Below are 18,090 nucleotides of genomic sequence, written 5' to 3' on the forward strand. Positions count from 1 at the left end.
AAACTAGTATTATAAACTTGCAGTGCAGTGAATTACTTAATATGGGCCTTCTAGCCATAGTTTTTGTAACTCCCACCATATGGCTGGGTGGGACTATGCAAATGAGGTGCTTGTGGTCCATCAAGGGGATTGGGTAGCTTGCAAATAATGTAAATAAGGTGCATAGCACCCTTGTGGGGGTGGGACCATGCAAATAAGGTATATGGAATCCCAAGGAGGGGATTAGTCAGTTTTGCCATGCCACTAGGCCTAAAAGGAGACAAAGAGAGAGAGATTGGAGCTGTAACACAGAAGACAGCGAGAGATGGCGAAGCAGCGGTACAAGAGCGATAGTGACATGAGATGACAGGAACCAGGAGACCAGTCCAAGGTGGTTGCAGTGGGGCTTGCCAACCCACAGAGCTATGAGTTGTAACATTTGCCTAAGAAGGCCTCCAGCAGGGCCCAGTGGCAGAAGGTGAAAGAAGCTATCCCGATCAAAGAACTGCATCCTGAGTTATTCCTGTTCCTTACAAGTTGGTTCCAACCTTGAGTTGTACTCTGTTATTTCCCTAATAAACCACTTCATTGTAAGTATCATTCCTGAGTTCTGTGAGACATTGCAGCGAATTACCGAACCCAAAGATGGGAAGGAGAGTACTGAGGGAAAGGGGAGTCATTGATGTTAGAGATGATGGAGTGGTACAGCAACTGGAAGACTTGGGCATTTAGGACACCTTTAACCTCCACCTCGTAGAAATCAGCCTTGTGATGATCATTATAAAAAAAAAAAAAATTATTCATTTAAAACCTGTTTTTCTGGTTCTAAGTCTAACTTTTCCCTTTAATATCAGGATGCTTCTGTTCTGTGTGTTGGTTATTTAATGTATCTGCAAAGCAATTTCTCCAGCCTTCAGGTTCTTACCTCTGGTTCCTGAGAGATGGCATTTGCCTGTGCCATAGTCCTATTTGCAGGGAAATTAGCATAGCCTAAAAAAAAAAAAAAAAAGAGCATAAAACTGTTCTTCACTAGTAAACAACAACTGATGGAACTGCTAAATTAAAAAAAAAAATGTGAGAAAGCTGGCTATGTTATATTGTGTAAAGACAATGACTCTGGTGCTATAATAATATGGACAGCAATAAAGAAGTAAAACAGAGGTGGAGGGGTTAGTCAGAGTTGCTGGCCAGCAGTATTCTGATACGTTTGTTATCGATTAGTGTCATAGAGAAAACCACTGGAGAGCCAGAAGGCATAAATAAGAGTGGTAGACAAGCACAATTGTACAGGAAATAAAAAACCACAATAGAAAACAGAACGAATCAAAAATAGATACATGAAAATTGAATCTCAACCATAAATCACAGGCAACAATGTATAAGAGAAAAAAATAAGTCACTAAATGTATAAATAGATGTGTGCATGCCATTATATAATCCTGGAATTCTTATAGCTTGGGGATATGGCAACAACAAAGAAAATAAATAAAATAACAGCAGAGAGAGCAAGAGGGAGAGTTGAATCCTAGGAGCTCATGAAGACAAAAAAGTAATATGAAGGAGAAACTCTCCTGAAAAATGGGGCGTGTTTCTCCATTGCTTTCTGTGTTATTATTATTAAATAGACGTGGGTATGAAGGGCTGGGGGAGGACTTTTGACAATCCTAGCTGTCAGTCCCTCTGTTGATAGTTGCTATTTTTTCCTGTTGCTATTTCATTCCTTCTCAGCATCTCCCTTTACCTTGCAGGTGAATGAGCAGAGAGCTCCACCCCCACAGTGCCTGCTGCTCTGTCTTTACGCTGGCGCCACTGCTCTTGGGGAAGCAATTGCTGTGGCTCAGGCGGGGGAAACATGTTTGGGAAAGAGGCCAGGGTCTTCAGAGTTTTCCCACAGCAAAAACAGTAACGGCAGGTTGGAGTCAGAGTCACATGGTGTTTGAAGATAGTTATTGAACAAAGTGGCGAGAATCTCTAGAATTGAACAAATAGGGTAGGAGCTCTTTATAAGCTTAGTGTTTGAGCGCAAGGACTAGCATCTTCTTTGTGGGCTTAAACTTTTCAGATAATTTTACTGAGGATCAGGATCAGGGTAATAACAAAAAGTGACATACTGGGTTCTACCCTGCAATTACTGAAGTCACTAAATTTGAAAACATTTTAGTAAAAATCTAAAATGATACTGTGCACACAAAAGAACTTACAGGCTTGTCAAAGGTTTTTTTTTTTTTTTTTTTTTTTAAGGATCTACCCCTAACTAAACCCAGTTTATTTCCAAATGTGATAAACTTTTTGTTTTCTCACCTAACCTGACACATTTTCTTTTTAAACTACCTCCCACAAGTGTACAATCCATTTAAAGAAATGATACAGATGTTATAACTCCCAGCTATGTCTTTGAGTTAAACGGTTCTGAAAGACACTTTGAATCAGGATATCTATCCACAGCTTCATGCTAGTTCTCTTTAGTTCTCCTTTGCCTGGAACCAATCTGACCCCTACACAGGCCCAATCACTAACCAGACAAATCCAGATCTTTGCTGTGAGCCCTCTAACATCTGTCAAACTGATAAGGCCTCCCACACTCTTAGAATTCATCCTGACAAAGAAAAACTGCAGGCAGAAACATCCAAACATGGACTTCCTCCCCATCTTTTTAGCTTAAGGACATTCATTATTCAAGTGAGAAATTCCAAGCCAAATTCCAAATTTCCTTTATGATTTTTATTACATTTTGCAGACATGCAGGTAAAGTGACATTTTACTTGGAATTTCAACGTGTAAATAACTCTTCTAAGTCACAAACTACACACTACTAACAATAGCACTTACTGATTTCAAAAAATGCACAGGTAATAAAATAAAATCCACTGGAATTATGCTGTAATCATCACACACTGGTCATTATGGGTGGCCCTGGTGGTGCAGCAGTTAAGAGCTTGGCTGCTAACCCAAAACCTGGCAGTTCAAATCCACCAGCCTCTCCTTGGAAACCCTACAGGGCAGTTCTACTCTGCCCTATAGGGTCGCTATGAGTCAGAATCAACTCGATGGCAAAGGGCTTGTTTTTTTTTTTTTTTTTTCTTCCTTTGGTCATTATGGCATCAACTCTTCAACCAGCTGCCATGGGAGAAAACACGTTCATTATTCAGAAAATAAAGCCAGTATACCTTGTTTGCTGAAGATGGAAGAGAGAAAGCTTGCATTTGAATTCTGAAGCCAACTATCCGCAGCAGTGGTTTGGCCCCAGGGCCAGCAGCTTCAAAAAAGGTGTTGGAAATGCAAATTTTCAAGCCCCACCCTAGATCTGCTGAATCAAGACCTCAGGGATGGGGCCCAGCAATCTGTTGTGATACACCTTCAAATTGGAGAACAACTGGTATAAGAGTGTTCAATTAAAATTGAAGTTAAGTGAAAACAGCTGCCACCTAAAACATTACCATGCCATGATTAACAAAACCGCATCAGGATTTTTTAAACAACCTTTTTATTTTAGAATTGTTTTAGAATTGTAGTGCTGAGTGATAACCCAGCCGACATCTGGACACAGGGTCGGCCGCATAGCCAAGAGACCAAAGAAAGACTCCAGAACTAGCGATAGAGACAGATGGTTTATTCAGGTAACTTACTTACAGGATAATCCAGGGTGGCAACTAGACCAGAATAGTGCTCTGCTACCACCTAGCAGGGGACACAAGCTTATATACTATTCCAACTGGGGCTAAGGCTTATTATTTTCCCTCCCAAGTCCTTGGGGAGCCAGCGTTCTCAGGGACTTCATGTTCAAGCCCAGGTGTTTTCCTTCTTCTTGCTAAGGCATTCCTAGCCAGGCATGCCACTCCCGGCCTTGTACTCTAGCCCAAGTCCATCTCAAGTTCATCCCCAGCATGCTTCTGGGAAGAGCAAAGCTGACTCCTTGGGGGGGGGGGGGATGTATATAGCTGAATAGCATTACCCTACAGTCCACCCCTGCATACCCTCCTAATATCCTTACATTCTTACCGCCCACTCTTTGCGACAGCCCTCGGACTTGGTACGCAGAGAAGCATTGCAAAACCAGACCACATACACTGTCTAACCCACAACACAGGAAAAAGATATGGTAATAAGAGCCCCAGTATCACCCAGAAGCCTGTCTGCCAGGCGGAAGAGAGGGACTGCAGCCAGCTGGAGACAGGGTCGGTGGCATCATGTTCGATAGCAGTGATGTGTTGCTGCAAGTCCTGCAGAGCCAAAGGCACATTTTTAGAGGCACAAGGGATATAGGTGCAACATTCAGTTTTTATCATGGCACAGGTTGCACCCTGGGCAGCAGTCAGGATGTCAAGGGCCATTCTATTCTGAAGGATGACCTTCTGTATTTGTTGAGTCTCTCTATTCAGAAGGGTGATAGAGCACCTGGTGTTATTAAGTGCAGCTGTGGTGTCTGGCTAGCGCCTCTACCTGCCACTCCACATCTGCAATGGTGGGCTGGGGCAAGAATAGTGCCAAGAGGTGAAACCACCATGATGTGCACTGGTATCTGTGCCAGGCTGTTACAGTTTGCCAATTGCTGGGAACATTGGGGAGGGCGGTGTAAATTTAGCAGTTATGTATGGCCACCACCAGGTGTAATGAATGCCTCAACCAGCCATAGGGCAGGTACAGCCACCCACATGAGCCTCATGTCCAAAGCCCCTTGGGGAATGGGTGTGCCCCTGCCTGTTGGCTTCGCTTTTGCTTCCCTAACCAACTATTGGCAACAACTAGCAGGGTTCTAGCACACTGTTTTCCGGGTCGAACCCACCACCCTGAGGAGGGGAGAGGTATTAGTCCCATTCCAACATTCCCAGCAAAGGGGAACTTGGCCCTTTATAAGGACTTGCTTCCACTTGCAGTAGGGCATTACACTCTACACATGGCTGTTTCTCCAACATGCTGTACCTCTCTTCCACTCCTCGCCACAACTGGGACCAAAACGCGGGTGGCACTCTCTTGTTGCTTTGCTTTTGCCACAGGCCCCACCCATACTCCTCGGAGTAACAGGCTAAGTCCAATTCACACCGCTGACCCTGTGGTCAGCCTGCGGAATAAAGCCTGTATTCGCTTTACAGTGACCTTCGCCTGCGGGAAGACCTCCTCTTCCTTTGTCTCCTAGTCCCACACTACTCCTTTCTTCAGTAACCTCTATAGGGTCTGTATGGTTTGGGCTAAATGGGGTGTAAAGGAGTGCCAATACCCTAGGAGCCCAACAAATGCCTGTAGTTGCTTCACGGTTTTTGGGTGGGGGTCCGCTTGGACCTTATCTATCACTGCTTCAGGCACTACTCGCATCTTACCCGACGAGGTAACACCCAAGTACTTGATTGACAAGCCAGAACCCTGCATTTTTCCCTCATTCACTGCCAATTTCCGCAACTGGAGGCGTATGACTACCTCACCAGCTGTAGTCTTCAGAGAAGCAAAAGAGTTAGAGGTCAGCATAACATCATCAATATAGTGGAATACCGCCACCTCGACAGGGGGACTCTACCGCTTGAGGTCAGCGGCAACCACGCCATGGCATATGGTGGGGCTATGCTGGTACTGGGAACCCTGGTGGCATAGTGGTTAAGTGCTATGGCTGCTAACTAAAGGGTCGACAGTTTGAATCTGCCAGGTTCTCCTTGGAAACTCTACGGGGCAGTTCTACTCTGTCCCATAGGGTCGACTCAATGGTACTGGGCTTGGTTTTTTTGGTTTTTATGCAGGTACCTTTGTGGCAGCACACTGAAGATCCACTCACTGTCTCACCTCCTAATGGAAGGCAAACTGGTCCTAGCTGTCTGGGTGTAGAGGGATGCTAAAGAAATCGTTAGTGAAGTTGAGCACAAAATGGTAAGTGAGTGAAGCCTCCTTTATTTCATGGCACTTGAGGTGAGTTGATTCCAACTCATAGTGACCCTATAGGACAGGGTAGAACTGCCCCATAGGGATTCCAAGGAACAGCTGGTGGATTCAAACCACCAACCTTTTGGTTAGAAGCCATAACTCTTAACCACTATGCCACAAGGCCTTCTTGGGAAGTTAAGGGAATACTTTTTAAGAAACAGCTTATAGAAGTTAAGTAGAAGAGAGGAAGTTGAATCTACAGTTGTGTGAAGGAGAGCCTGGATAGGGACAGAGGAGACAAGGACCACTTAATTAAGTGTTTATTGCCAGGATCAAGGGTGGAATAGAGGCTGGCCATGTTGGCAAATTTAGTAAAGCATGTATGGCATGTATGATGAAGGAAAAAAACAATGAAAACCCTTTTATCCCCTGGCACCATGTTTTGAAAAGCTCCTATCATCCTCTCTCTGCTCTTCTCTGCCCTGTTCTTTGCACAAGGAAGTCTGACCAATATGGACCACATCAATAGATCTCCGTTGACCTTTGGCATGTGGAGGTTTCAGCCAATAGAGGAGTCCCACAAGAGATCAGAGGAGGGAGAAGAGTGAGTTTAGGGCATTCTTCCCTGCAGCGCAGTGATTTATTTAATATGGTCCCTTTAGCCACACATGGTCTTGTGACTCCTACAAAATGATTGGGTGGGACTATGCAAATAAGTGCTTGTAGTCCACCAAAGGGATTGGGCAACATTATTAAATGCGAATATGTTACATGGAACCCTTCGGGGTGGGACCATACAAATAAGGTGTATGGAACACTGAGGGGATTAGTCAGTTTTGCCATCCTGCTAGGCTTGAAGGGAGACACGGAGAGACATAAGAAGGAACTGTTAACACTGAAGACAGCAAGAGACAGTGGCACAGCAGTAGCAAGAGTGAGCAAAGTGAGACAGCTTTGGTCAGGCTTGCTGACACACGGAGCTAAATGTTGTACCACTTGCTCAAGAAGGCCCCGAGCAGGGCCCAGTGGCAAAGGGTGAGAAGAAGCTGTCCTGATCAAGAACTGTCTGTATCATGAGTTGTTCCTGTTACTTCTGAGTCATTCCTGATCGCGAGTTGTATCTTGTTACTTCCCTAATAAACCACTTAACTGTAAGTATGGTTTGTGAGTTCTGTGACACAATGTGGTGACTTTCTGAACCCAAAGACCGGAGGGGAGAGTGCTAAAGGGCAAGGGATTAGTTGATGCTAGAGATGATGGAGTGGTACAGCAGTTTAGAAGAGTTGAACATTTGGGACATCTCTAATTTCCATCTTGGAAACTCTATCAGGCAGTTCTACTCTGTCCTATAGGGTCGCTATGAGTCGGAATCGACTTGACAGCAGTGGGTTTGTTTTTTTTGTTTCTTTTTTTTAATCTCCACCTCATAGGAACTAGCTTGGTGCTGGTCCTTATAAAAGAAATTATTCATTAAGTTCCCTTTCTGAAGTTTGCCTCAGGCCTGCTGTCTTAAATTAAGATAACTTTACTTTCAAGATAGCCATCTCTACAGGGCTCTTCCTTCCAGTTTCTCCAAGTTCTTTCAGGCCTAGGGGTGGAGGTAAAATCTCCACTGTTCCGGGCCCAGAGTGCACTCCCCACACCTCGAAAACAGTTCCTTTGAAAATAAGCCCTCCTCTAACTTTCCTAATTTGATTGTGACACCTGTTTCCTGTTGAGATCTTGACTAACATGCAACACACTAATTCTCGTCCATTCTGTTTGTCCCATTTGTCAACCGTGGTGTCAAGGGTAGTCTTCCATAGTTCATGCAGAAACTTATTTAATGGCCATATATTTGTGCGGTGCTGAGAGCTATTCTATATACTCAGCTTCCTTGGGAACATAGCATAGCTAATGTTAAAACAAAAATCATATTATGCTAATAATAGAAATTGGTTGAAGTTTAACGTACAGTTCGCAAATTGGGGTAACATTTCAATAGGGAGTCAAAAGTGTTCCGAAGATGAAAAGAACTTCCAAAAATTCTTAATACCCCATCTTATTGACATTGCCATGGAAAAGGGTCAGGATAACAGTTTACCCTAAAACACAGCTTTCGGTCCAACCCTTGAGTTTGCTTTCTGAAACTGACTGAAGCTATTGCTGTCAAGTTGATTCCAACTCAGAGACTCTGCAGGACAGAGTAGAGCTGCCCCCACAGGGTTTCCAAGGCTGTAAATCTTTATGTAAGCAGACCACTACATTTTCCTCCGATGGAGTGGCTGGTGGGTTTGAATCACTAATCTTTAAGTTAGCAGCTGAGCACTTAACCATTGTGCCACCAGGGCTCCTTAAAAACTTACTGAATTCTTCAAAAGAGCACCATGCCTAAGGCAAAACGGTCTCCACTAAGCTGCTTACTAGGCTACTGTGTGACTTAAAGGTGACTTTAGGAGCCAATTTCTTTAAGGTTCAAGGTTCAAAAAGAAATCTAAGGGGAATGGCCTGGGTGGGTTACCCAACCTCCATGAATCCTGGAAATCTAGATTTCATGAGAATTAAAACTCACTAAAAGTCACTCCACATGCAGTCTCCTCATTCCAGTTCTAATTCCTGCCCACCTAGAAATAAAGAAATAACCATTGGCATGGAGTTGATTTCTACTCAAAGTGACCCTATAGAAATAAATAGCAATAATAAATCAAACACTGTAAATCTGCAATAGTATCCTTTTGCTTAAATCTGTTTTTCTTTCATCTTGAAATAATGGCACAATTTTTTCCTGTAGTTTTCTCTAACATCCATCAACTTACTTCTGGTCCTATAATTTTTGGTAAATCTTTTCCTGAAATTCTTAAATTTTTAGCTGCTATGATGAACATTACTAGGTAGTTTTTAAAGAATCAAACTAAAATAATAAGAAAAGTTAATATTTATTGAATGTGATATGCTGGACACAATGATGTATATACTTTATATCACTGAATCCTTACAGGAGTGCTATGGTGTTGATTCACCACCTGTCTGTCAGTAGTGCTGACAGTGGCATCAGTAGGAGGATGTCAGGCATGAGGACCCCACCAGTGGGTGTGACACCAAAATGACTGGCTATAAAAATACACCTGTAGTTAGTTATAACAAAAATATTTTTCATAAGCCGAGCTTACATGTACCAATATATCTACAAGGCTAAAACTCTATGCTAATTTACTCTGTGAACCATCTAATGCACTCCGGTCAGAGCTGTCATTATTACCCAATCACAGTGATGCTTCAAAGCACGTAGTTTCATCTGCACATGCTACAAGGACACGCTATTGTTTTCGTCACAGCCAGTGGTTTTGTAGTTGCTGATTTTGTCAAATTTTCTGGTGTTTTAGCTACAATATTGTGGTATTAGTATTTGTGAACCTATATCAACAACTCTTTTGAGGATGCAGTAGCAATTAAAGAGAAAGAAGGAGTAATATACGGGAATTATAATTTGTGTGTAACACTAGTGCAGAAAATATTACTAAGGATTCTGTGTGGCCTGGTATGGGAGGAAGTCCTTGCAGGGGTGACACCACGAGTTACCACACCAGGTGTCACCAACCCTAGTGATGCCACTGAGCACTACGGTGGCTTTAGTATTGTTATGATACTGGGAGCTATGCTACCAGTAGTTCAAATGCCAGCAGGGTCATCCATGGTGGATGTTTCAGTGAAACTTCAAACTAAGGGCTTGTTATCAACTTCCAAAAATTAGCCGCGAAAACCCTACAGATTACAACAAAATATTATCTGATAATAGTGCTGTAAGATGAGCCGCCTAGATTAGAAGGCACTACACAATGGCTGCAACAAGGGACTCAAACCTGCTAGTGATCATGAAGATGACACAGTACCGGGCAACATTCCGTTATATTGTACATAGGGTCACCATGAGTCGGAGCCAACTCGACGGCAACTAAAAACAATGTGGTGTTGATAATATCATTATTCCCATTCTACAAATAAAGGAAAGGAAACTAAGTAAGAACAGTTGGCATACTGTGGCTCATATAAGAAGTAGTGATGGAGGCCCAAGCTGGGCTCTGGGTGAGTAGATGGTCGGTGTTTCATCCTCATCCTTGCTCTCCCGTGTCTTTTCCTCCTTCTCTACTTTTTCTCCTTCCTCTCATTCTCTTCTCATCTGACTCCTCCTCCTCCTCCTAATAAATAAACACAAACATCCTTCTGAACACTTCCTATGTCCAGGGTTGTGTGCTATATTGTGGGGATAAAGAAATTTTTTAAAGATTCAACTCTTGACTTGAATGGGCTTATAACAGATCAAGGGTGTTTATCTTTTTATTATTTACAGTTATTAAAATAAAGCACAAGATAGCACATATGTGTACTGATAAAAAAGGTATAAACAATGAAGGATACAGTAGTTCAGAAGACAGAGCAATGAGAAAAGTTTGGGTGGTGAGAAAAAGTTTCTTGCAGGAAGTGGAATTTGAGATGAACTTGAAAGGTGGTAAGACTTTCATAAAGGAGATGTGGTATTGTCTTTTGCAGTTACTTAGGATCTGGTTGGAGTGAAGTTTCATGGGAAACTAGTAAAAATCTCAAGCCTTCCAGGCATCCAACGAACAACAACTGGCCTCCATTCACTGGGAGCATAAGAAGAAGGAGGGCCAGGAATTGGTGGAGGAAATGGAGTATTTGTCCAGTCATCTCAGTGACAACTGCCTCTTTGCCATGAGACCAGAAGAACTGGATGGTGTCCAGCTACCAATATGGAACATTTTATAAAAGAGATTCTATAGAAGAATCCTGATCAAAGGGGGTGGGGCGGAGGGGGGGGATGTGGAACAGAATTTCAAATTATTCATGGATCTCATGGAATCCAGACTTTCTGGAGCCATTGAGGCCGATGAGAACCCCATGAAACTATTACCCTGAGGAAATCTTTAAACCTTGAACCAAAACTATCCCTTGAAGTGATCTTTGAACTAAATAATAGTTTGTTGTTGTTAGGTGCTGGGCTCCCCTGCTTTTATATAAAAGGTCTTAACAAGTTAATGTGGGTTTTGACACAAATACAATTGCTCTTCTCCAAATGTAGGAGGTGCCACCAATAATTTGTGTGCATAAGCTTGGCATTGCCCAAATAACAACTCATTTGCCTTTTTATCTTGTGATATATAGAGAGAAAAAGTAGCAGTCCCAGCAAATACAATTTACCATGCAGCCTGGAGCGAACCAAATAGATTTGGACAAAGACTTCTTTGGTAACAAATATAAACACTTTACATAAAACAAGTTGTTATTAGGTGCCACTGGGTCAGTTCCTACTCATAATGACCGTATATACAACAGAAGAACACACTGTCAGGTCCTGTGCCATCCTCAAAATTGTTGCTCTGTTTGAGCCCATTGTTGCAGCCACTGTCAAACCCGTCTTGTTGAGGGTCTTCCTCTTCTTTGCTGACCAAGGTAGAAGGTAGGAAAATGAGACAGCTCTATAATTGTTCTGTATATACAATAAAATGCCTGGCAGTGGTTAACATTTCATGTTATGTTATACCTGATACCCTTAAGTTTCAATTTCAGGATGTTAATTAGAATGTGTCACCTATCGCTACTTAATGAATCTGAAATCTTGGACACAGGTCACTTTGCTGATCATTATTTTCCTGAACTGCATCTAAAGCTGTTGAGTGTTCCCTGTTATATCTAATTCCCTTTGCAATTAAATAATTTAGAGAAAAATCTCTCAGCGAAGTCACATTGATGCTCAAATCCACACAAGAACTGATACTTATAAAATGTGTTGTATTATTGATATAAATGCATAGATTGTAAAAGTCATGTTTTCTTAGTTGTTGTCTTGGCCCACAGTGTTCTTGGCATGGCAATGCAATTTTAAATGCGATTGTGTGATTCCAGCATTAATATTTATCTCCCCCCTAGGCTGTAAGTGCTAGGAGAACAGGGCTCTATCAGTTTACCTGCCAATGTATCCCCAGAGGAAATCCTGGTGGCATAGTGGTTAAGAGATATGGCTGCTAACCAAAAAGGTCAGCGGTTTGAATCTACCAGCTAGCTGCTCCTTGGAAACCCTATAGGGCAGTTCTACTCTGTCCTATAGGGTTCCTATGAGTCAGAATTGACCCTACAGCAATGGGTTTGTTTTTTGTTTTTTTTTTTTGGTTGGTATCCCCAGGGCTTAGCACTGTAGCTGACGCAAAGTATGCATGTGATAAATATTTGTTGAATGAATATTGAGAACCTGTAAGAAGAAAATCACATGCAATGAATCTTGTTGCTAGTTGCCATCAAGTAGATTCCAACTCGTGGTGACTCCATATGTGCAGAGCAGAACTGCTCCATAGGGTGTTTGAGGCTGTGGCCTTTCGGGACAAATCTCTAGGCCTGTCTTCCAAGGTGCCTCTGGGTGTATTCGAACTGCCAACCTTTTGGCTGGTAGTCAAGCACTTAACCATTTATACCCTATTACAGTTATATAAACTAATCATGTATAGTGCAATATTGTTGTAAGGGAACTGTTTGATGATGTGCTGCTGGTCCTCTGACTATTTGTCCTCCTCCATCTCTTCTTTCTTTCCCTTTCCCTTCCCTCCCTGAAAGGTAATACAAAACATTACACCTGGCACTGGGTCTTGTTGGAGGGAGAGAAGAATTCTACAATTTGGCTGTTTAAATTGTAGATTCTAAGCGAACACAGTAATGTTTCTTAGAGAGAGGTTAATGGCCCATGGTTCTTGCCAACAGGTAGTAATATAAATAAGAAAGAAGAAAGTACAATTATCATACCAGTATCTTCATGCTTGCCAGTGCTCAGGGCAATTATTTAAATCCGTGATCAGATTTCTTGTGCATAATATCATTAGATCATGTTAGACATATTTCAAATAATGTTAAGAATAGTGCACAATAAAACCAAAAGAATAGATTTAGTGGATGTAATGAATTCTGATGTCTATTTATCAGTTTTGGAAGAATAGCTTAGAGATTTCAAATAGCAAGTGTCCTATAATGGGTTTTTTTTTCTCCACTTGAGTACCTTGCCCAATAAAAAAACAGAAACTAAAATTTTAAAGTTTGCCTTTCTTAGTATTTCATTTTAAATTACTGCCAGAAAGTGTAAAGTACTGAACATTCACTTGAAACTTAATATTTCCAATGAAATATGACATGGAAAATAGGAAGCAATAAAATATTTTGAATGATGATTCATATCCTTAGGTTTTATGCAAATACGGCATATCTTATTACCCACAAGTGATAGGTATGACATTATTTGCTAGGAAAACAGCCCTGGACAGCTGTTATTTATTAGACTAGTTACACAGGTTGTGTCAATTATTTATGAGACCATAAGGGTAAAACTGAGTTATCCATTATTTTTTCCTAGTCCCAAATCACAAAATCTGCTAGTTGGCTTTAGGCACACCAAAAAAAAAAAAAAAAAAAAACCCCAAACTCATTAGGCACACAGAACACAGCAAAACCAAATAAAAAACAGCCTAGCTTTTGTTGCTCTGGGGAGATACCAAAACTTCAGCTGGTTTTTAAAATGTAACTCTGAATGTAGAGTAGGAAAGAGTTATAGATAAGACTCTAGCTGAATGGTACTTTCCCAAATAAATAAATAAAAACCAAATCTGTTGCTGGGGAGTCAATCCTGACTCATAGCGACCTCATAGGATGGAGTAGAACTGCCCCCTGGGGTTTCAAAGGAGCAGCTCATGGATTCAAACTGATAACTTTTTGGTTAGCAGCCTTAGCTCTTAACCACTGTACCACCAGGGCTCCCGGGATGACCAATTCAACTTTCTTATCTTACAAATGAGGTAACTGAGGTCCTGATAAGCCTGACCCATCTGAGGTCATACAAGTTAGTTAATGTCAAAATGAAAAAGAAAGTCAACTACTATAACCCAAATTCCAACATCATAAATATTGATGAAAGTAAACCTTTATCTTCTTAAACAATAATCAAGTCTTAGAAAATGGCTTATTTATTTCAAGTTATGCTGGTGCAAATTAATTTTAATATAAGATTTATAGGCCTTATATCCATTTAAAAAACCGCGCCCATTGCTGTCGAGTCGACTCCAACTCATAGCAACCCTATAGGACAAACTAGAACTGCCCCATATGGTTTCCATTTTAAAACCTGGTAGGCTGGTAGATTCAAACTGCTGGCCTGTTGGTTAGCAGCTGATCTCTTAACCACTGTGATGGCAGAGTTCCAACTTAATCGGAACCAAAACCAAACCAAGCCCAGTGCCATCCAGTCGGTTCGTATTCATAACGACCCTATAGGACAGAGTAGAACTGCCCCATAGAGTTACTTAATCGGAAAGGTCCTTAAGAGAGTGAAGCAGAGAGAATCACACTTAGAAAAGGGAATTGACAGCAGAAGCAGAGGTCAGAGACAGAGATTTGACGCTGCTGGCTTTGAAGATGAAGGTGCCAGAAGCCAAGGAATGCAGCCTCTAGATGCTGGAAAAGGGAAGGAAATGAATTCTCCCCTAGAGCCTCCACAAGAAATGCTGTCTGCAGACCCATTTTGGAGTTTTGACATCAAGGTCTGTGAGACAATAAGTTCACTTACTACAGCAGCAATAGGGAACTAATGTTGTTCTGACTCATAGCGACCCTGTGTACAACAGAAGTAAACACTGCCTGGTCCTGGGCCATCCTCACTATCATTGTTATGCTTGAGCCCATTGTTTCAGCAACTATGTCAATCCATCTCATTGAGTATCTTCCCTTTTTTCAATGACTCTCTACTTTACCAAGCATGATGTCCTTCTCCAGGGACTGATCCCTCCTGATGACATGTTCAAAGTATGCGAGACATAGTCTTACCATCCTTGCTTCTAAGGAGCATTCTGGTTGTACTTCCTCCAAGGCAGATTTGTTTGTTCTTTTGGCAGTCCACGGTGTATTCTATATTCTTGGCCAACGCCACAATTCAAAGGAATCGATTCTTCTTCAGTCCTCCTTATTCATCATCCAGCTTTCATATGAGGTGATTGAAAACACCATGGCTTGGGACAGGTGCATCTTAGTCTTCAAGGTGACATCTTTGCCTTTCAACACTTTAAGGAGGTCATTTGCAGCAGATTTGCCCAATGTAAAGTGCCTTTTGACTTCTTGACTGCTGCTTCCATGGCTGTTGATTGTGGATTCAAGTAAAATGAAACCTTTGACAACTTCAATCTTTTTGCCATTTTTCATAATGTTGCTTATTGGTCCAGTTGTGAGGATTTTTGTTTTCTTTATATTGAGGTGCAATCCATACTAAAGGCTGTGGTCTTTGATCTTCATTGGTAAGTGCTTTAAGTCCTCTTCACTTTCAGCAAGCAAGGTTGTGTCATCTGCATAATGCAGGTTGTTAATGAGTTTTTCTCCAATTCTCATGTCCTGTTCTTCTTCATATAGTTGAGCTTCTCGGGTTATTTGCTCAGCACACAGATTGAATAGGTATGGTGAAAGGATAGAACCCTGATGCACACCTTTCCTGACTTTAAACCACACGGTATCCCCTTCTTCTGTTCAAATGACTGCCTCTTAATCAGTGTACAGGTTCCTCATGACCATAATTAAGTGTTCTGGAATCCCCGTTCTTTGCAATGTTATCCATAGTTTGTTATGATCCACGCAATTGAATGGCTTTGCATAGTCAATAAAACACAGGTAAACATTTTCCTGTTATTCTCTGCTTTCAGCCAGGATCCATCTTATATCAGCTATGATATCCTTTGTTCCATATCCTCTTCTGAATCTTGCTTGAATGTCTGGTAGTTTGTGGTTGATATACTGCTGCAGCCACTTTTGAATGCTCTGCAGCAAAATTTTACTTGCATGTGATGTTAATGATATTGTTCTATAATTTCCACATTTGATTGGATCACCTTTCTTGGGAATATGCATAAATATGGTTCTCTTCCTGTTGGTTGGCCAGACAGCTGTCTTCCAAATTTCTTGGCATAGACAAGTGAGCACTTCCAGCGCAGCATCAGTTTGTTGAAACATCTCAGTTGGTATTCTGTCAATCCCTGGAGCCTTGTTTTTTGCCAGTGCCTTCAGAGCAGCTTGAACCTCTTCCTTCAGTACCGTCAGTTCCTGATCATATGTTACCTCCTGAAATTGTTGAACATCAACCACTTCTTTTTGGTGTAGTGATTGTGTATTCCTTCCATCTTCTTTTGATGCTTTCTGTGTCATTTAACATTTTACCTATAGGTAAATATTGATATTGCAACTTGAGGCTTGATTTTTTTCTTCAGTTCTTTCAGCTTCAGAAATGCCCAGCATGTTCTTCCCTTTTGGTTTTTCTATCTCCAGGTCTTTGCACATGTCATTATAATACTGTACTTTGTCTTCTCTAGCTGCCCTTTGAAATCTTCTGTCCAGTTCTTTTATTTCATCATTCTTCCTTTTGCTTTGGCTACTTGACATTCAACAGCAAGTTTCAGAGTCCCTTGTGACATCCATTTTGGTCTTTACTTTTTACCTGTGTTTTTAATGACCTTTCGCTTCCTTCATGTATGATGTTCTTCCACAACTTGTCTGGTTTTTCCATCTTTAGTGTTTAATGCTTCGAATCTATTCTTAAGATGGTCTTTAGATTCAGGTGGGATATACTCAAGGTTGTATTTCAGCTAGAACTTCTTCTAATCTTCTTCCATTTCAACTTGAACTTGTATATGAGTAATTGATGGTCTGTTCTGCACTTGGCCCCTGATCTTGTTCTGACTGATGATATTGAAATTTTCCATCATCGCTTTCCACAGATGTAGTTGATTTGAATCCTGTGTATTCCACTTGGCAATGTCTAGGTAGATAAAAAAAAAAAAAAAAAATAGTCACTGTTTATGTTGGTGAAAAAAGGTATTTGCAACTAAGAAGTCATTGGTCTTGCAAAATCCTGTCATGTGATCTCCAGCATCATTTCTATCATCAAGGCCATATTTTCCAGCTACCAATTTTCCTTCTTCATTTCCAACTTTTGCATTCCAATTACCAGTAATTATCAATGCAGCCTGATTGCATGTTCGATCAATTTCAGACTGCATAACCTGGTAAAAATCTTCAATTTCTTTATCTTTGGCCTTAGTGATTGGTGGGTAAATCTGAATAATGGTCATATTAACAGGTCTTCCTTGTAAGCATATGGATATTATCCTATCACTGACAGTGCTGTACTTCACAATAGATCCCAAAATGTTCTTTTTTAAGAATGAATACAACTCCATTCCTCTTCAAGTTGTCATTCCTGGCATAACAGGCCATATGATTGTCCAATATAAAATGGCCAATACCAGTCCATTTCAGCTCACTAATACCTAGGATATCGATGTTTGTGTTCTATTTCATTTTCCACGAATTCCAATCTTCCTAGATTTATACTTCTTATATTCTATATTCTGATTATTAATGGATATTTGCAGCTGTTTCTTCTCACTTTGAGTGGTGCCATATCAGCGAATGAAGGTCCGAAAGCTTGACTCCATCCAAGTCATTTAGGTTGACTCTACTTTGAGGAGGCAACTCTTCCCCAGTCACAATTTGTGTGCCTCCCAGCCTGAGGGGCTCATCTTCTGGCACTATATCAGACAATGTTCTGCTGCTATTCAGAAAGTTTTCACTGGCTAATTCTTTTCGGAAGTAGACCACTGATACTTTCTTCCTGCTCTTTCTTAGTCTGAAAACTAAGGTGAAACCTGTCCACCGTGGACGATCCTGCTGGCATTTGAGTACTGGTGGCATAGGTTCCATCATCACAGCAACACGCAGGCACCTACAGTACAACAATGATCAGACACATGGGGGTTGGGGGGGAACTAATACAGTTGGTAATTTACAAAAGTTTGTAATTTTGCTTTATAGAATCAAAGATGGCTGATATTTCAGTTCAAAGTCAAAGAAGTTCTTAAAATTAGCCTTTTTTTTTTTTTAGAAAATAGCAACTTCTACTACATAAATGTGAAAGAGTGATTTGATTTCCTTTATCACTAGAATAGTCCCTGAGGGCAGAAGGAGAACTAAAATACGTGAGTGCCAATTTTGGATTAGATAAAATGAAAAGGGCAGACACTGGATGAAGAGATGTTAAGCAACATAACTTCTTGGTTTTGCAAGAACGTCACCTTATTTTATTTCTCTAAATTGGGCCATTTGCTTCAAGCCTCCATCTGCCTGAATGGAGGGAAATTCAATTCTAGGAGTTCTGGTTGTGTTGGGGAGGAAAGAGCAGTGTCCTGGAGGCCCTCC

Source organism: Loxodonta africana, chromosome 8 (assembly GCF_030014295.1).
Source record: "Loxodonta africana isolate mLoxAfr1 chromosome 8, mLoxAfr1.hap2, whole genome shotgun sequence".
NCBI lineage: Eukaryota > Metazoa > Chordata > Mammalia > Proboscidea > Elephantidae > Loxodonta > Loxodonta africana.